The sequence below is a fragment of the Podarcis gaigeae genome (genome assembly GCF_964106915.1).
Source record: "Podarcis gaigeae genome assembly, chromosome: 4".
In the NCBI taxonomy this organism is placed as follows: domain Eukaryota; kingdom Metazoa; phylum Chordata; class Lepidosauria; order Squamata; family Lacertidae; genus Podarcis; species Podarcis gaigeae.
In genome coordinates, this window is record NC_139677.1 from 24,687,686 (window position 1) to 24,708,561 (window position 20,876).

Consider the following 20,876-nt stretch of genomic DNA (forward strand, 5'->3'; position numbering starts at 1 on the left):
TCACAAAGCTGTCGTTTAGTTCCCATAGATGCTGGAGCTAGAAGCTCTGTTGCTAGAGTTACAGAGAACATAGATGATTTTTACAGCATTGTGCGACTGCTTGAAAAATACTTCCTCGCCCTCTCTGTAGCCCACTCAGAAAGTCAAAGGCCTTCACAGATTTGTAGAGTTGGAAGGGACCACAGGGGTTATCCAACCCCTGCAATGTAGGAATCTTTCACCCAAGCATAGGACTCAAAGCCACAACCCTGAGATTAAGAGTCACATGCATGACCCATGCATGCAGCTACCCTTGGCTCCTTTGAGAGGAAGAGCAGGATATAAATCTAATTAATAATTTAATTAATTACTAAGTCTGCAGCATTAATATCTGGAACTTCTGGCATGTGAATGAATAATAGAAGTGTCACCATGTCTGACTATCCACGAAATAAGATGACCAGTGACTGAACTAGAGAAATGATGAAGCCACATCTTTTGGGGCTGAAATTAAGTACCCTTAATGGCTTTGTCCTGGGCCTGTGATTTCCCCATGTTCTTAATAGATTAGTTTTCTGTGGAGCAAGTAGTGAAGGTTTTGAACACCTTTAAGTCTTCCCAGAAATTTCCTATTGCCATCATACAGTTACCAGGTTGGGTTTTATGGTTCCACCTGGTGGATGAGGGCAGAAGTAGACTTTTGGGACATAGGTGTCTCTCTACTCAGTTTTGCTTCTGTCTCGCACGAAGCAGTCACACAAGCACCCACTTTTCTTTGTTTTGGGCTTGTTAAAATTTCCTTTATACTCTGTTCTTTACCCTCTCTCACTTCCCTCTTTAGCGGTCGCCTTCCTCTAACCCTTTCCCACCCTTCACAGATCCTTCTGACCTTTCTATTCCCCTTCCTTAACTGTCTTTAAAAAAACCTTCAAACATACGAACTTTTAAAAGTCTTCCCTCTTTCCTTCTCCTTTCCCTCTCCCTATTGACACTTCAGGAAGGAGGTGCTTGAATTGACACAGCCCACCTGTGGTCATATGGACTGTGTCTGAGCGCTTCTGTGACTAATTGAGCCCCTGGCTTGTGGCCTTTGATAAGGCCTGTCCTGCCATGTGCCCCTTGGTAGCTTGCAAGGCCCTGTGGAAGAGAAAGCGCCTAAAGCAGGTCACTCCACATACCCACATTTGCACTGCCCCTTCTCCTGCATAGCAAGCCTAGCCCAGGGACCCAAGTGCACCTCTCCTCACAACTGATCAGATTTGGGGGTGGGGTGAGGACCCTGCCTCTCAGATCCCTGTAGTCTTCATTCTTCAGTATCTTCTGAAGAATTTATGGGGGCTCCCCTCCCACTTTGTCTCATCCACCAGTGCTCCATACCCTTTGCGATGATGCCTGCCCTGGGGGGCTTCCAACTAACAGAGGACATCCTGAGACAGGAGGCCTTCCTGGGCTCCATTTCCTTAGAAGCAGCCTGATTCCCAGCAGGGTGGAATACAACAGGTGCAGTAGGCCACATAGGCCTACTTCACACAGCCAGAAGAAACTATGCTCTCTTAATCCTTTCATATTGGCTATCATTGATCCTGGGGACCTGGGCAGCTCTCAGGCCTTACCTTCACCAGGGACTGACCCCTTTTCCATTCCTGAACTGGATGTAGGGGAATGGAGCCATGGATCTGTGGCAGAGCAGCAACCATCCCATCAACTCCTCCTGGATGACCACTTTTTGCCATTACTGCCTTGCTCTGTAGTCTCCCTAACGGTGAATACTGCCCCATCAGAAACCCCTCCAGCACCATTTAAGGGGGCAGCGGTGCTCCCAGAACCGCAGACCTCCAGCAAATTCATACCAACTCCAGGCTGAATGAACCAACCCTATGCAATATAAGAAACTGCTAGCCCTGGTTAATAAATACTACACCCTGGATGCAGCATTTCTGAATCTTTTGAAGGACACCCGTTTCTATACCAGTTTTGAGATCTCTCCTGCCTAAGGATGGGGATGGCTAGCTAAACAACACCATAGAAAGGCACCAGGATTTCACTGTGCGATGAGTACATGAGACATTTGCCCTTGCCATCTGTGCAGCATGAACAGCTTCTGTCTTTACCAGGGAATCTCTTACTTGAATCAAGAGGTCCTAGTCACACACTTTGAAAAGAAGCGTTGCTGCAGATGATACCAACAGAACCAGTCATTTCAGAACTGTGGCCCTCAAGGCAGGTACCACAACTACCACCCAAACAAATATGGAACAAACCTCGTTATCTCTCCCACCCGCCCAATCCAACACACACAACAGCAGCAGGGCAACAAATGCTCCATAGCCGAACCAATGACACCAGAAAGTGGGGGTAGGCTTCAGTCCTTTCTCAACATCTGGCAGGGGATGGCAACAGACCTCTGGATTCTCAAAACAATATTAGAGGTCAGCTGTTGGCCACACGAGCATCGCCTAACTCCTATAATATGCCTTCTCATATTTTGTTGCAGCATTTGGCTGGAGGGTCATTCAATAGGTTCTCCTGTGTTACCTCTGACAGTTGCAGTTGGGATGTCCCAATTCAGTCACCCTATGGTACTCACCTGCAGGGTGGATTTCTCTTGCCATCATAGGGTCATTGGGGCCTCACTCTAATTTGGACTGCAATGCTTCAGTAGGTTGTATTGTTGGTTTTTTCCTTACATATTGTGTTGAGACTCTGTGGACTGTTTGAGCTTGGCATGTCCACAAAACTGAGTGGGGAGACGGCTGTGTCCCAAAAGCCTACTTTTGCCTTCATTCACCAGGTGGAACCATACAGGCCAACCCAATAAGTACAAGAGAAATCTACCCTTCAGGTGAGTACCAGTTGTGTTTTGTAGTGTGTTTAGAATCATAGAATCATAGAGTTGGAAGAGACCACAAGGGCCATCGAGTCCAACCTCCTGCCAAGCAGGAAACACCTAGTTTTAGTTAGCGGGTGTTTGTTAACTTCTTGAAACAGTGTTATATACCTGCTGTTATGGTGGAAGCTGCTGCATTTGATACAGAAGATGGGATTTCTAACCCACCTTTCATGGCAACATTAGTCAAGCTGTGAATTAAGAATGTTTCTGTTTTCATTAACTTAAATAAGGCTTTTCTTTCAATAAACATTTTGATGCAAGTAGTAAGCTAAGGGGATTTCCATTTTAATACAAGCCTGTGACAACAGCAATAACATTCAGTTGTGTCACCAATCTCATTCTGATAGATTATTATAGTCAACTGAATGTAAGTTAGAATCCTGAGTCACATCCCCCCTTTAATAAAATGCAGCCCTTTCTTCTGGCACAATTAATTTTGCCATCTGCCTGGTGATAATCTATGTTCTACCATTTTCTGTTTTGGTTTACAATGCTGCTCAGGCTTTGTCTTAATGTCTCATTGCAGTTCTTGTGCAAAAGTACTGAAGTGCTTTCCCCCCTTTTTGTAACATGGAGAAGATCAAAAAATGTCATGCAGTTCCAACCTTATACTGTCAAATGTTTTCTGGGCTAACATTCTTACATTCTCTGTAAGGTATAACTAAAGCCTGGCCGGGTTTATTTGAACAATGTAAAGTCAAAGAATCCGCAGCAAAAACAAATACTTCTAATTCATGTACCTTTTCTTTGGTGTTTACCTTGGAGTTGGTGTCTTCCTTAGATAAAACAGTTTGATATTAAACAGTTCCTCTAATTTTACAGGGCTCTGTTTCTTTTTATGGCAACACACACTGTGCAGGAAGGTCATTATGCCGAGGGTAGGAGAAGAAAAGCTGTCAGCATAAAAGAGAAAGTTAACATTGCACATGTTGTCTTTGTTTATGGGGTTCCTGGAATGTGTTGAGATTCATTCCAAATGAGGGTTCGAAATAATTTGTTGCAAAGTGCTGGACAGCTACCTCACAGATTCCTTTACTATGAAAAGGCATTTCTCTTTGAAAGTATGGCTAGTATACATATTTGCCAAAAGGGTGTAGAATATTGATCTCTCTCTCTCTTTTTTTAAAGGAAAAAGTACTTCACAATTGCATCTGTTTATGTTTGTTCAACTGACTTGTTTCATACAGTTTAAGGAATATAGTAGTATTACATGTAACAAGGCCCAGCTGTAAAAACACAGGGGGTGAGAGGAAGATTCCAGGCCACTAATTCCTACCCTGTGAGGTTAGTTCTGTAAAAAGTGTTGCAAGGTAATGCTCCGGTCTGTGCACAATGTACTGATAATTTTTCTTATTTCCTGTTGGAACCTGTGACTGTTCTACAACTGAAGGTTGAGCTGATTTTCATTATGGGGTGGGGTGGTGATAGCCAAGCCTCCAGACATTTGTTGGGTGACATTTCACCTACCAAAACGTAAACATGTGGAACTAATTGAACATTGATGGATCCTAAGTATTCTTACCAGAATGTTTCTGCACAGGGACAAGGTGTTGGACTTAATGAGTTCAGCGTTTGGCAATTAAAAGGTAAATGGCAAGTAGAAGGAAGGTGACTAGCCAGGAAGTATTAGCCCGAGCCATGAAAAACAGATTCTTCAAACAACTGAAGCACCTGTTTGAGTCTATAACTGGGATGGGGAAATTTTGGCCCTCCAGCTGTTGTTGAACTCTGACACGCATCAGCCCCTGCCAGCATGTCCAATGATCGGGAATGATGGGAGTTGTAATCCCGCAACATGTGAAGGGCCACAGGCTCCCCATTCCTGGTCTATTGGATGTTTTTCATATGTGTGAATCTGGAAATGGTCCCACCTTAGTGGCAGAGAATGCCTGTTTGAAAGTAGACAACCTTCAAGGAATCTTCAGCTGTTTCTGACTGAGGTGGTACATGATTTGCAATTTAATGTAGTGTACAATGAGCAAGACAGTCTTACATTCCTGCCATATCAGAAGCCAGCTCACATGGCCTTAAAGTCAGCACATCTTTGGGTTGTATGTGCTCTTGAGCATGAAAAGGAAATGAAAGAAGTACAAACACCAAAGACTATACAGTGGTACCTCGGGATGCGAACGGGATCCGTTCCGGAGCCCTGTTTGCATCCTGAACAGAACGTAAGACGCAACAGCACGGGTCGCGTTTCGCCGTTTCCACACATGCACATGATGTCATTTTGACCGTCTGCGCATCCATGAGCGGTGAAACCCGGAAGTAACGTGCTCTGTTACTTCCGGGTCACCACAGAGTGAAACCCGAAAGCACTCAACCTGAAGCGTATTTATCCCGAGGTATGACTGTATATAGCAACCCAGCTTCTGTTCCTCCAGCATCCAAGGTAACAGAACCAGCTCCTTGGCATGGGTAGAACCAATCCAGGCAGGCAGGCTACATTTATGTTGTGCATTGCACTGAACCTGGAGTGCAGCCTATAGAGAGACAAGAGAAACAGAGGGACAGGAATGAGTAATATTTGGCAGCGGCAGAACAAGCTCTGACCTTGGGTATTTGAGAGCAAATAACTGAGTGAGGGGGTTACTAGCAAGGCACTCTTCAGCTGCCCTTGCTTTATTGGAGGGAAGCATACAAGAAATGAGTAAATACTTACAATCCCCAGGTATAATTCTGTATGATGTTCCATGTGGCCAGGCTGGGATTCTGCAAGACAAGGCAATTCCTTGTTTATTGATGAGGATTGCTATACTGATAGGTGGGTGAAGAAGGGTGATTTTATGCAAGAGACAAGGGGGGGGGGGGAGAGAAAAGAAGAGAGAAATGTTTTTAATCAGCAGAATAAACAAATAAAATGTGACTACTAGTAAATTAAAGGTGTTAATAGTCACTTTTTAATTAAAATATGAAAAATGAAGTCATATTGAAATGATCTCACTGTGCTGTTATGTTATAGATGCTACCTTTTCAATGAAGGCAATATTTATTTATTGCAGTTATATCCCAGTTGCTGGAAAAGCAGCACAATTGCTATTGTCGCTATGCTTCTGAAAAAGTTAAACCTGTCACACACAAACACAAACACACACACACACAGAGAGAGAGAGAGCTAGAGAGAGCGCTTGGATCGATTATTCTTGTTAACATCAGAAGGAGCAGCTCACACAAGTTGCTCAGGAAAATAATTTGGGTGTCAGTGTCACAAATGAAAAAAACCCAAAAAGGAAAAGGAAGCAATTCTCTCGCAACGGGACGTGGTGTAGAGAAGGATAACCTGCCTTCAAAGATTTTGTTTCGACTATTATGATGTTTAATAAATTGTTTGCTTCAAAGGCCTTTGCTACAACAAAATAAGCAGCCTTCCTGCTATTCTTGTTCGCTGGTTGCTATAAGTAGCTCATATCCTGTCCTCTCTGGTCTCAGGTGGCTTGCTTTTGTTTATAAAACTGAAGCTGCTGTTTTAAAGAGCCCTTCCATGTCTTTAAATTATTAGCAAGTTCACAATGTGTTTCAAGAATCAATTGAACTTCTCATATAGAGGCTTGACATTTTGAATCATTATAAGGAACGGTGAACAGGATCTGCCCAGCAAATAGGGCCATCTCATCTAATCTAAAAATGGGGGGAGGGGGGAAGAATGATTGATTTTCCTGTAATATAAATGAGTTCCTCTTTCTGAGTAATTGTGAGCATGTGATAATAGAGGACACAAATGTAAGCCAGTAGTTTTCAGTATGCTTTCAGACACCGCATCATGTTTAGAAAGTTAAAAACCCAGTTGGTTGGATCCAGACAGAGTAGTCACATTAATGTCCCATAGAAATCACTTCACACATAAGTTGAATCCCGTTATCCATTATAGCGTCCATTCACCCAGATTGGCAAGATCCTTCTTGAGCTACTCACAATTCCATTCTCTTCTTATCACTCTGAACAGTTTGGTGTCAATGGTAAATTGTATCACCCCACTGCTTACCCCTAACTCTAGGTCATTTATAGGAAGTTAAAAATAAAGGCTCAAGTACTGATATTTTTAAACCACAGAGCCTAGGACTTGCCGATCAGAAGGTCGGCGGTTCAAATCCCTGTGACGGGGTGAGCTCCCGCTGCTTGGTCCCAGCTCCTGCCAACCTAGCAGTTTGAAAGCACTTCAAAGTGCAAGTAGATAAATAGGTACCGCTCTGGCGGGAAGGTAAACGGTGTTTCCGTGTGCTGCTCTGATTTGCCAGAAGTGGCTTAGTCATGCTGGCCACATGACCCGGAAACTGTACGCCAGCTCCCTCGGCCAATAAAGCGAGATGAGCGCCGCCACCCCAGAGTCAGCCACGACTGGACGTAGTGGTCAGGGGTCCCTTTACCCTTTACCTTACTGATATTTGTTGGAGAAGCCCTCCAAACTCTAGGTTCTTCCTGTTGCCTTGTGCCCCTTGGTTCTGGCTGCTGTCTCGACCCAGCTCTCACCATTCTCTGAATAGGTGTAGAGCCAAATTTATATTTACCTGATGTGGGGGAGCCTATTTTTAAAAAAGCAGGAGTGCTTGGTGTGTCTGTGTAGGAGTGCCTTTATATTGACATGAAGGCCACTTGAAATATTTTCCTTGAACTTGGTTTTATTCTGGATTGTTGTATTTGATGTTTTAATGTGTTGTAAACCACTTTGATATTTTTTCTTTAAAATATAAAGTAGTGTAGAACTGAAATATAGTAATACTAATAAAAAAATTCAGTGGGGGGCAAATCACGCCGACCTTCTAGTGTGGTGACCACAACCTAGGTTTAAGGTGCCATTCGGCAATTAGCTTATATAGCTGAGTTTCTAACACTGGAGGAAACACGATCCAAAAGCATCCCTCAGCATGAGGAATTATTTTCTGTGGTTTGGTTCCCAATGAGTGTGATTATGCAAATCTTCGTCATAACTAGATAAAAATATTCATTTATATAGTAGTATCCAGATCCATTCAATAAATGATCAGTAGCATAGGATTACAAACCGTTGACAATAACATTTTTGTTAATTCTCAACTATTGCTCTTTGACTTCACATGGATACAACCCTATAAACATTCCTATATACTATTGTTAAATTTTGTGTAAACTTAGGAGTTGGAAAATCTATGGTCATCCATATGTTACTGAACTACAACTCCCATCATCCCTGAGCATTGCCCGTTCTTGCTGAGGCTGATGGGACTTGGAGTTGAACAACTTTGTGAGCATATAAACAAACACTAATAGGCTTTCTGATCCTGTTGTGTTGTGATTATGTTTGGTGTGACAAAAGGCTGCAAGTGTGTTGGGGTTTTCTTGGGCTTCACCACCTATATAGTGGTACCTCGGGTTACAGATGCTTCAGGTTACAGACTCCGCTAACCCAGAAATAGTACCTTGGGTTAACCCAGAAATAGTACCTTGGGTTAAGAACTTTGCTTCAGGATGAGAACAGAAATCGTGCGGCAGCAGGAGGCCCCATTAGCTAAAGTGGTCTTCAGGTTAAGAACAGTTTCAGGTTAAGAACGGACCTCCAGAACGAATTAAGTTCTTAACCCGAGGTACCACTGTACTAGAATACTTCCAGCAGAACCAGATTGTTCCCCACCCCAGAACAATGTTCTTAGCAGGCAAAGAAGGTATCACTGTAATCTTATTATCTTTAGCAGAAATGCTGCAATGCAAAGGGTCAATGAACTTCATAGAAGGAGATTTTTGAGTAAAACTCAGTACTCACTTCAGTAACTATTCCTATTCTGCAAAGCATGTGTTTTTTGAATATTGATTGTGTTCATTTTCTGCTGCAAAATACATTAATTGATAACTACCTGCTGGTGTTGAATCAATCTTGTGTGAAGCCTGGAGACAGGTTTGTCAGGTAGGGTAAATAATATTGATCCCATCTTTAAACTAAGTGGAGCAGAGGATAAATTAATTGAGTTTGAGTAGTTATTTAATTATACGCTACTGATTATTTAAACGTCAGGAATTATTTGATATCATGAGGCAAGTTCAATCCACAAACAAAGTGTTTCAAGTTAGCTTTTTAAAACTCAGAGTAAACTTACTCTTTCTTGATAAGAGCAATTTGCCACATCCAATAGGATTTTGTGGCATTGCCAGCACTGCTCCTGAGAGATACAGTTCCTATGTAGGTCTCCTCTCTTGAAGTAGAGGACTCTTGAGGTAATTAAAGTGCTGCTTTGTCTTTTTAGGATTTTAGTGTACTATATGGTACTATTGTGTTTTAGTGTTGTTATATGGATATGGCAGGAATGGTTATCTTTTGTAAATCACTTAAAATTATTCTGATATATAAATGTAAGAAATAAATAAGCAAAATATTCCTTGCATGCACATAGTCTATAATGATATATCGGGTTGTCATGACTTGCTCAAAGATCCTCTCCTAAACTGTGCAAGTAGCATGTGTTCATATAATAATAACTCCTAGCCTGCTCAACACTAAGATGATGGGTGTCAGGTCTCAAATTGTTATTGCTTCCTAGACTTATCAGTCAGCTGAACTGTGAAGGATGTGAAAATTGATAGCATTTCATTTATGTAAAATATTAAAAAATATGCAGACAAATACATGTTAAAATGCCATACAGTAAAACAAATAATAAATGCATTAGAAAAGCATTAATGCATAAATCAGAACCGATTCTTGGCCTTATATTTTTGTTTGTTGGTTCAGAATACATAAACATATCTCATATTCAATTAAATACTGAAATGCCAGCCTTTTCCTTACTGCCCAACCTCCCAGACGTTTCCAGTTTTGGTTGACCAAATCAATATCAGATGATCAGATGTAATTTTCTAATTACCTGGAGCAGGGAGGGGAAGATGACTCCCTGAAAATAGGTTGCCGCTCTGTGCACTGTGTTTGTAGCTGTGTTATACACTAAAATTAAGTCTAATTGGAAAACAAAAACAAAAATCTGACTCACTTCAAACAACAGCTGCAAAATATTGCCCTGAGGATGGAGGTTAACTCACTTGTGAAATAACGGCCAAAGCTCACACTCTTAATAACTGTTTTCTTTAGCCCTTGAGAAAACTCCATAATTTAATGTGAAATGCTTGGCAGAAAGAGCTTCAATTTAGAGACTGGCTCAGCAGGGAAGAAAAGAGTTGAAAACTCTCTTGTTACAAATGCACTTATATTTGCAACTTTATGTAATCTTCCCCCAAAAGTAAAAAAAAAATTAAATGTTTGAGTTTGGTTCATAAATAATTGTGTATATATGAACATATACCGTATTTTTCGCTCCATAAGATGCACTTTTTTCCTCCAAAAAAGTAAGGGGAAATGTCTGTGCGTCTTATGAAGCGAATGCTGCGTGGAGGAGGGATGGGCGGGAGCCATGGTTCCCATCCGTCCCTCCTCCGTGGCTCACTTTAAAGTAGCAAAGTGGGAAAGGAGCCGCTTACATGGGTGTAAAGCAAGCACAGCAGGAGCTGTGTAATCCCTCCGCCCCCGCGCTTGGCCGCCCTATTGGGATGGGCGCTCGCACAGCCCCCTTGGGGCGAGGCTCGTGTGGGCGAAGGGATTCTGCATTCTACATACAAGGATGATAAAGCAGAAAAGACTAGCATATAAGATTCCTTTTAAACTAGAGGTAGTAAAATATGCTAAGGAGCATGGAAACAGAGCAGCGGAGAGACATTTTGGGCCACCTCCAACTGGAAAAAAATGGTGAGAGTGGAGGAAACAGGAGGATCAGCTGCAAAAAGCAGATAAAAGTAAGCACACTTTTTGTAGAAATGCTGCAAAGTGGCCGCAGCTGGACGTGGCCATGAAAGAATGGATCACAAACCACTGGAATAATGGCTTCTCAGTCTTTACTAAAATGATAATATATGAAGCCAAACGCGTTACTGTAGAGAAAGGCATTCATTGTTTTACTGGATCACCATCATGGTGCTACAGGTTTATGGGGCGATGTGGCCTTGCTATGCGCACCAAAACTAGAACTGCACACAAAAATGCTGGAATAATATGAATCCAAGATTCTGTCTTTTCATAAATTTCTAATTGATGTTAGGAAGAGAAATGGGTTTGAAATTGGCCAGATTGGGAATATGGATGAAGTCCCTTTGATGTGCCATCTAATAGGACTGTTGATCTGCAAGGTGCCAAAACTATCGCCGTGAAAACCTCCGGACATGAGAAAACCCATTACACGGTTGTGTTGTCTTGCTGTGCAGACGGCACCAAATTGCCACCCATGTTAATTTTCAAAAGGAAAACATTTCCAAAAGAAGTGATTCCAAGAGGAGTTGTACATGTTCATGAGAAAGGATGGAAGGAAGAAAATGGAATGAGAGTATGGGTTGAAAAAGTGTGGTCCTGGAGGGTTTTTGAAAAAAAATGCCTTATTAGTACTTGACCAGTTTAGAGCACATATTAACGAAACTACAAAAAAGTGCTTTAAAGAAGTGAAGACTCATGTAGCTGTAATTCCTGGAGGTCTTACCAGTCAGTTGCAACCTCTAGATGTTTCCATCAACAAGCCATTTAAGGTCTTTTTTGCGAGAAGAGTAAAACAAATGGATGGCTGCTGGTAATCATGATCTGACACCTACTGGACGAATGAAGAGGCCCACTATCACTCAAGTTTGTGAATGGGGGAAAACATCATGGCCCTCAGTGAAGGAGGAAATCGTTGTACAGTCATTCAAAAAATGTGGCATTTTGCTTTGGATGGAAAAAAACGATGGTATCTTATATGAAGATAGCGAAGAAAGTGATGTCAGTGATTGTGAGCAACTGAGCTTCATAAATTCTGACTCTAGCACTGATGAGTTCTTGGGGTTCACAGAAGACTAGAAGAGAACTCGAACCTTAAAGTCTCTCTTCCTTTGTTAATGACAGTGATGATGGTTCTTAATGCTACTGTTGACTGCTGTTCACTTTACATGGTTGAAATATTATTCTGATATGCCGGTAGTTTATTAAATAGTTCAGTACAACATTTGATTCAGAATATTTTTTTTCTTGTTTTCCTCCTCTAAAAACTAGGTGCGTCTTATGGTCAGGTGCATCTTATGGAGCAAAAAATACGGTAGATTAAGCAAGGAACAACATGCAGTAGCCAAACTATGTAAAGTTCAACAGAAATTTCTCCCATGTTGCATATGCATTTTTGATGATCCAACTATGAAAGCTGCCTATTCTTAATAAGAGAGTTCAGGTTTCCTGGTTCATTTCAAGCCAAACATCTGAATTCTCTAATATACTCCTGTGTAATTGGCTGTTATTGCTATTTCTTCATGTAAAACCATTGTGCAACAATGATATTGAAAAGTATATAGCAAATTTTCACTTTTTTGATGATAATTAGAAATGGAAGCATCTTGCTGCTAAAGTACTAAAGAGAATGCTAACCAGATTCAATATGAGACTCAAATTTTGCCTGTACATTTTGTCTTTATTGGCAGGGTGCAGCCTATTTTCCTGTGCTACATAAAGGCTCGGCACACTGAACTCTCATCTGACCTACCCCGTGCATCATTTTTTGTAATGTCATTTCAAATCTGCCAAAGTGTTTTACAGTCTTTTATCAACTTTTATCCAGTGTCTCATAGTACATTTTATATTTCATAGCCAAGTGATTTGTACAGTACATTTTTTGTGTTGTTGTTGGAGGGTGGTTTTTTTTTTGTTTTTTTTTGCAGAATTGAGTCTGTATTATCTGGTCATAGCCAATTCACATGATCTTGGACATAAGGTTTGTTGGAGGTGGTGCATTAACATATCGCCATGAGTTATCTGAGGCAAATTCATTATATCTGTTCACTTGCGCATGCCATGGCAGCTAGTCTTCGTCTTCCTTCCAGAGGCGTATGGTGTCTCGCCCTTCCCCAACCAGGAATTACTGCAAGGGCAGACTTTAGTGTTTCAAATTCCACTGGTGCCCTATGCTAGGCCAAAATTTGGTGCCCATCCCGCCTCTCGACTTCCATTCCGCTCAATTCACACGTCATAGCTGCGATGCCCTGTGGTGCCCCCTAGGCTCGGAACCCAGTGTGGTGGAACCAGTCGCAATGCCCTAAATCCGCCTCTGATTCTTGGCATCTGACAGCTAGTTTAGAACAGCCCTGGTATATTTGTATATGCACTGTACTATATGCCTTCCTTGCACAATTAATTCATCATGAAAAGGGGGTGAGTGGCTCACACAAGCTGGGCCTGCACAATTTGCATTGGAAGGTTGCATTGCCCGGGTTGTGTGTGGGAGGAGTGAAGGATGTACAGGCCTCCGGGTCACCCTCTCGTGCCCCCCAGTGTGTGTAACCTGTGTCAGGGTCCTGCATGATTCAGTCCTTCCGAATTTGCCCTCCGATTAACTAACATATTTAGAATAAAACCTGTTAGAAGTTGGAATGTCTAATATTACTAATTACATTGGCAGGCTTATTTCGTGAAAAAGTTGTCCTCGTTGACATTTTCTTTTATCAAACTAGAAAGAGAAACCCAGGTGTTTCATTCACAACCACTCTCCTCCATACATAGGCCCAGGAGCGATTAAAGTGATGAATTGTGTCAGCATAACATATTGACACTATCAATTGGATGTTATCAAACAGCTTAAACTAATGGAATGATTTACTTCATGTTTAACTGCCTTTTTCAATTAAAGGTAGCAAATGCTGTGGGACTTGAGCCTAAGTGAACAAACCATATATTTTCTCCTGTTAACACCAGCATTGCTGACATGCAAGTGATGGGAGTGTTACCCTATTGCTGCAGGCTGTAATGGGCTAGTTTAAATGGTCATGAGGGAAAAAAAGTGATTAATGATTAGGAACAGGGCTGTTACACAGCTTCACAGCTCTTTTTCCTCCATGCATTTCCATTCGTGTCAACTAGCTGCACACTTGGGAGGTGTTATTTCCAAGTAGTCAACATAGTTCATTTCTGCTGCTATTTGTTTCCATTTCATGAGTCCCTTTGGTTGTGCAGCTATAGCTTACGTTTCTTTGGAATCGTCAGCTTTGCTAATGATAAAAGTGGATTATGTACCACTCTTTATTAGCATGGTGAACAAAACCTTAACCATTGCACTTGAGTGTCATGGTAGACACAGGAGGATTCCTTCCTTTATTGCATGTCGACCCTGGGACAGTGGGATACGTCTGGGAGGAGCTACTGAAATTAGTTGGGTATTAAACTGGTGTCTTGCAATAACAATAATTGCTACGCATCAAGAAATTGCAGGTTCAGCATGTACAGCAATGCCCATTAGTGCTCTTTTGTTAATAAACTTCATATCTCTGTCCTTCATTGGGCTGCTTCTAGACCTTTTAAAATTCTTGGAGGGTGCAAATAACATGGTAGACCGCGGTGATCTGACAGACACAAATTACAGTTTCCAAAAAAGCTTCCAGCTAAATCCTTCACCAAAGACAAAGAATGAAACTTAACTATGGTAAAAAATCAAGTCCTTTAATGGCTTGGTAACTAATTACAGAATAAGAAGCAGAGCACTGAAGCAAATACACACTTTTGACAATGGAGAAAACATAGGAACCTGCTTCATCCCAGGTCAGAGCCTTGATCCAGTCTGTTTTGTGTATAGAGTGGCTGTAGTTTTAGGCATGAGTCTGTCCTAGTCCTACCTGGAGATACCGGGAATCGCACTTGGGTCATTGTATATACAAAATGCGTGCCATACCGCTGAGCAACAGCAGTTCCCTAAAAGCATCTGTATTAGGTCTCCTAAGTATTTTAGAATCATTGCTATTGAAACCTAGAGGCAAAGAGGTGGCCACATTTTCAGACGATAGCACATTATTTAAGGTGGTGGAAACTGAAGCAGAGAGCAAAACTCTCCGAAAGATTTCTCTAAACTGAATGAATAGTCAACAGATGGGCAAATGAGATTTGGTGAAACTAAGTGCTACACTATTCACATTTTTTTAAAAAAAAAGAAATCCTAAGTGTACAACTTCAATCCTGAAGTTAGCTTGATGTGCAAGAAAATGAAACCACCAGTACTGTAAAGTTTGTATAAACTGTATAAATCTGTGGCAGGGTCATATTTGGAACACTTAGTATGGTCAGCCTAACTCAAAATAGAGCTAGAAAAGTGCAGAGAAGACTAGAGATACGATCTAGAAGTTGGAGCGTGCTCTCCATAAGTAAAAGACCAAGCCTTTGTGATCTGTATGGGAGGTCCTTCTTATGGTTCTGCAAATGGGTGTGGCCCCTCCTGCAGTGACTCAAGTTAGGGTCTTTTCTCTGGTGTCATCTTGTTTGTGGAACTCCCTCTTCGGAGTTGCATCAGTCAGTCTTTCTTCATCAGGTCAAGACATACCTGTTCATTCAGGCCTTTGTGATCCTATTTGAATAAAGTAAATCATTTGTGACTTTTTAGTTTAGACAAAAGATAGCAAAGTAAACATGATACAGGTATAAAAATGGATGAATGATGAGGGGAAAGTAGAGGGGGAGAAATTTCAGTACCAAGGGAAGGTATTCTAATTAAATTAATTGGTAGTCGATTCAGCCCAAATGCAACCGCACATAAACCCCCTTGACAGAATGTATTATTTATTTGTGGAATTCACTGCCGTAAGATGTGATGGTGGCCCTTGGGAGCAAACAAAGGAGAGATGTTGCTTGTGTGCCATACTTTAGGGATTCCCTGAAATATTTGGCTGGTCCCTATTGCAAACAAGAGGCTGTGGGTGATGGGTACTTGATCTGATGTCGCAGGGCTCTTTTTATGTGGTACAAAAGGCACATTGTGTAGGAATTTTCCAATATTTTCATCAAGTTTTTCACTATCTCTGTGTTCATAAGACATAAGGGAGGAAAACTGTCGCCATGATGTCATAATCCATGTAATGTACTTTTGAGAGGAAGGGTGTTGCTGCCTAAAAAAACACATTCACTTTTCCCTTCTAAAGCTAACTGAAATCGGATGCTGGAGGCTATTTGGGTTAGAAAATACGCCTGACAGATGAAGTAGTCTATTCTTGTGACCACAGTATTGAATTTGCTCTTTTGAAGTATTGTACAGCAATGCTCTTGTTTGCTCAGTGTGCTTCCCTGTAGTGGGGGCCAGAAATCTTATTGTGCAACTCTAGGCACATCATTTAAAACAGTGGCTTTCCATTGTTCCAGATGTGGGCCCCTTGCTTTACCCTCAGTCTACAGCATGAGGTTCAGTTAATTTGTTTAATACCTTATCTTCAGTTGCTTTTTCTTCTAAGTTGAATGTCAGATGTGTGACAACCCCCCCAAAAAATTTTCATTTTTACAACCCCACACAGCCAGCAGAACTAGAAGATTGCAGAGTGGCTTGGGCAACCCAGCCAGATGTGCAGGCTATAAAAATAATAATTGTTGTTGTTGTTAGTAGTAGTAGTAGTTGTAGTACCCCTAGACACATAGCTAGCAGACTCCATTTACTTTACAGTGGTACCTCAGGTTACATATGCTGCAGGTTACATATGCTTCAGGTTACAGACTCCGCTAACCCAGAAATAGTGCTTCAGGTTAAGAACTTTGCTTCAGTTTGAGAACAGAAATCGTGCTCCGGCGGTGCAGCAGCAGCAGGAGGCCCCATTAGCTAAAGTGGTGCTTCAGGTTAAGAACAGTTTCAGATTAAGTATGGACCTCCGGAACGAATTAAGTACTTAACCTGAGGTACCACTATACTAGGTTACTAGTTGCTCAGGCCTGATCTGGAATGCTCCTCTTGTTCTCTTTCTTCAGCCATACTTAGGCTACAAATGGCCATGCCTGAGTTTCAGCCAAAGATCCTTGGAACTGTAGTTGAATGAAAAGACTCTTAATCTCTTTCAAACTCAGACCTGCCGAAAACGACAATTTCTTGGGAATTTTCTTGATAGCTACAGTGGTTTTAAATCGCTTTACACGAATAGTGTGTTCCCTGCTCCCCTTTGCAGTGCTGACAGTACTTGTGTGGCCCAACCTAGGTCAGGTGTTTACCTACGCCATGCTGAAGACCAAGGGTTAACATTTGCAGCTATGATATCATTAGGTACTTGGTTCACATATGCTGTTTCTGCTACTTTATTATTAAGCAACATAACATAATGCATTTAACAATGAAGCGAATCCTATCTCTTGTTTAGACCAAAATATGGATTTGAAGTTGGAGAAAAAATCAAGGAATTTATTTTAGATGTCCAAATGCTATCACATGATTAAGCTCAACATTTCATTTAGTTTTACATGTATTTCCCCTCTCTTTACATGTACCCCCCCCCCCTACAGTCTTGAAGTAGGAAAATTTTGTTTGGCTAATGTTGTAAAGCCGTGTGTGTGTTCTACTACAAACATAAAGATTGGGCAGGCAAAATATATGAGGAAACACTCCTCCCCTCAGACATTATGATAATCATGCATTCTTCTACAGTCAATCTGTAGGTGATAGGCCTTTCTGAGATGTGGTATACCAAAGTCCTGGTGTATTGCTTCCCCTTAGTCTCCCCACACTACATTATCCTATTTTCAAATAATATTTTTGCTTTGAGCTGTTAGTATTTTAACAGTCCGGTTTGTTCCTGCCCAGGTTGAGAGTTTTGTAGATGTTGGGATATCCTTAATTCTAGTCAACACAGGAATTTGTATTTCTGTTTGGGGAAGCACTTGCATTTCTTAACTTTGTGAGCATTGCTTTAAAGTTTAGCTATTACATTTATTTTTATTTTTTAATTTCCTAACCCAAGCTCAGTTTTGCCTACAATATTCTACCTGCGGTGGCTTAAAGAAAAACCATTTTTCGTAGGCAGCAGCCTTCTTCGCGCACCTGATAAAGTGGGCTATAGTCCATGAAAGCTTATACCACAATAAAACCATTAGCCTTTAATGTGCCACAGGATTCTTTGTTGGTTTTGCTACAACAGACTAGCACGTCCACTCTGCCAGAAATCATTGAACACATGTCTTAATTTAGTTCTCTGTGGAAGTCCACCCCCTCCCTTTAAAGATACTGCTTCTAAGCCATGAGGTAAACTCTTTCTCAACACATCAGTGTGGCACTTTTTTGTAGTTTTTCAAGAAGTCTTCAGTTCATGAGCAGGTTTCAAAGGAACCTCATCTCCATGTAGTTTTGCCGGATAATCCTTTATTCACCATCTTCAGCTCTCATTCCCTTGATTTCTTGCCTGTGGCTACGTTTCTATCTCTACATCAATTAGCCCAGTGATTTATACAACAAGCAAGCAGTTTAGAGGTAAATGGTACACAATTAACATCTCATTCCACCATAAAGGGTATGCTAAATACCCCAGTCACTGCTTTCTCTGCCTGGAATTGAAATAAGTGTTTGTCCTAATTCATATGCTATCTGATGTGAAGTGGGCCTGCTTTGTGCTGTACTACACCATTAATCTAATTATAGATAGCTGCAAATGAAGTGCTGTCTGAGCACAGAGGCTGAAGAAAAATAGAGCTTTTGTCATTTAGCATGACTCTGTGAAGCAAGATCACACTTTGCATGGCAGCCTGGCAAAGTGGAGATCCAAATAATATTGCTGCCTGTTGCATGCTTTCTAATTACGAGAGCCTTGTAAACAGAAGTAGACGCCCGGTGTAAATAGAGCTGTAGTTACGCTGTCATGTGGTTTATAGGAGGAAAATCCTCCGAGTGCGGTTGTATTAAATGATGCATCCTGATTGACAGCTACCTTGAGACTGCGCTGATGGAGTTGTCAAAGCATTATGCTAACAGGCTGCTCCAGTGACTGCAGATGTACAGAGCTCTGCTATTCAGACAGCTTTCTAACTGTTATCTGTTCATTTTACCTTGTCCGGCTGTGTTGTAACTCCACACAAGGAGGACAGCTACAAGCTTTATTTCTGTATGCTTTTGACTCTGACTGCTCAACCTTAACCTAAAGTGGAAGGAATCTGTTTTGTGAGGCTTTAATCTTTATTGGGAAGTTTTTTCCCCCCACTAGAGTGTTATATATTACATGGTGGATTTAAAGGTGGGAAGTGTGAGCAACATTAATTGCTATTTTAATTAAGTTTGTGTTGCTAGGACCTGTACTAGAGAAGTGGTGACATTCTCCTTTCTATCCCTCATCCATTAAATATTCAGTTTTTAGGGATCCCTTTTGTATTGCCACGGGGTGTTTTTTTTTATTACATAAGGGATTTGTTTCTCCCACTTAAACCAGGGATTATTGTGGCACAACTGCACTACAAGTCATTTGTCTACCAGAGACATGCTAATAATGTAGGAACTGGGAACTCCATTATAAAAGTCAAACTCGAATTTGTTGACTAAGCAGTGCATTTTTTAAACTGCCATGATCACAGAAATTTCCCCCCAAAAAACGTTTCCAGAATCCATAATGCTGAGGGATGGGAGACAATTGACTGTTTTTAACCCAATATATGAGGAGAACTTTGATGTATAAAGAGATCTCATGCTCTATGAGAATTTAAACTTTAGACATAAGCAAGCACCCTTATTAAAGATGCACTTAGTAAGTTGCACTGAATTTAGAGGAACTTCTGAGTAATGATGATGAAGATTACAGGGTTAATGCACTAATTTCAGTGCCTAGGTGGCAGCGAATCAATACATTTATGATGCCTATGAGTATTTTGAGCCAGTAAGAATGGGTGTCACTTGGAATGATATGGCTTTCCTGAAAGTTTTGAATTGGAATTTTTTCCTTTGCAAATTAGGATCCTTTGCATAGGGATAATTTTCAGTTTTCACCTAGAGCAGGGGTAGCTAGCATGGTGCTACTCAGGTTTCCTTGGACTCCTCTCCCATCAGGCCCAGCTAGCATAGCCATCAGGAGAGACCATGTTGTTTGCTTCTGCCCAAGTGAATGATCTAATTTGTAATGCTTCTTTTGCATGTTGTTAGTAAACAAAACAAAAAAACTCATGCTTGCCTTAATGTACTTGCAATTGTCATCCATTTGTTGTTACTTAAAGAGCTTATGAAATAGAAAAATAAATAAATCTATGGATCCACAAAAGATCTTCCACTTTATACTGCAAGATGAATGCAACTTGGGACTTTAAACACTGACCACTCAAAAAAACTTGTTTTTAAAACATTAAAAAATTATCAAGGTGGAGTTTATCTCTGGACTTACATTGCTTAAACAGTTGTAACACAAATAATCTTGTTACACATTAAAAACATTGTGGGCTAACATATTCATTGGTGCACAACATTTTATGGACTAGATACATTTATTGTTATCCACAGGTCACAGGTAAAGGAATTTCAAAAAGAGACGCAAGCCTGGAGCAGTTGCGTTGGAACTAATAAAGAAGTTCTACTCTGTTGCTTTAGCTTTAAGAGGAACATGAATCTCTTGAAGAAGACTCTTGCCTATGAAAGATTAGGCTGCAATGAAATACATTAGGGCTGTATCCAACAAAGCCATTGCACAGGTGGGACAAGTTCTGCTCATGCAACAGAATGACCCCTTTCATCTCTTGCACCTCCAAATCTGTTCTGAAGGTTTTCCCAGCCTTCCAGAACAGACTGGGGAGCCACAAATCATTCCACATGTACAGTCACTTCATTGGATTCAGCCCTTATGCCAGGCATAGGCAAACTCAGCCCTCCAGCTGTTTTGGGACTACAGTTCCCACCATCCCTGACCACTGGTCCTGTTAGCTAGGAATGATGGGAGTTGTAGTCCCAAAACATCTGGAGGGCTGCGTTTGCCTATGCCTGCCTTATGCTAACCCTAATCCCAACCCTTAGTCTTAATGTGCTAGTTGACTTTTAAAAATTATTCTTATTTTTAGTGCAACAGACTAATACAACTACCCCAAGAAGCATAGGCAATAGTTTTAGCAGGAATAGTTTTCTTACAAAAGGTTTCTGGTACAGTCCCTGGCACCCAAAGTTGGGCTGGAAAATATTTTTTTTAAAACCAGGGGGATCTGTGAGTCTCAGATCCAATTTTTTTTAATCAAGTGGATTGTGATTGGCAAATTTGGCCTCTGCAATATTATAGGATATGCTTCATTTAAGGTTTT

At 41.1% G+C, this 20,876-nt stretch overlaps 2 protein-coding genes and 1 long non-coding RNA gene across 12 annotated transcripts in view; 1 reads left to right on the forward strand and 2 right to left on the reverse strand.

Moving 5' to 3' along the window:
• PCCA (propionyl-CoA carboxylase subunit alpha) overlaps positions 1-20,876 on the forward strand; it is a 236,867-nt gene that overhangs the window by 192,459 nt on the left and 23,532 nt on the right. The gene's annotated exons all lie outside the window — the stretch shown is intronic.
• On the reverse strand, positions 513-6,876 carry LOC310843021. Of its 2 annotated transcripts, XR_014563464.1 has the most exons (4): positions 5,532-6,876; positions 5,235-5,352; positions 3,628-3,762; positions 513-1,116 (listed from the first exon to the last, which is right to left on the reverse strand). It is a non-coding gene; the product is annotated as an uncharacterized lncRNA (long non-coding RNA). The 2 variants fall into 2 exon arrangements; XR_014563465.1 differs by having other exon boundaries at positions 5,235-6,876.
• Positions 14,304-20,876, reverse strand: part of GGACT (gamma-glutamylamine cyclotransferase) — a 48,716-nt gene continuing 42,143 nt past the window's right edge. For all 8 annotated transcript variants that reach the window (XR_014563412.1, XR_014563413.1, XR_014563414.1 and 5 more), the window contains one exon: positions 14,304-15,219. The gene's annotated coding sequence lies outside the window, so the exon portion shown is untranslated. The remainder of the gene's footprint in view (positions 15,220-20,876) is intronic.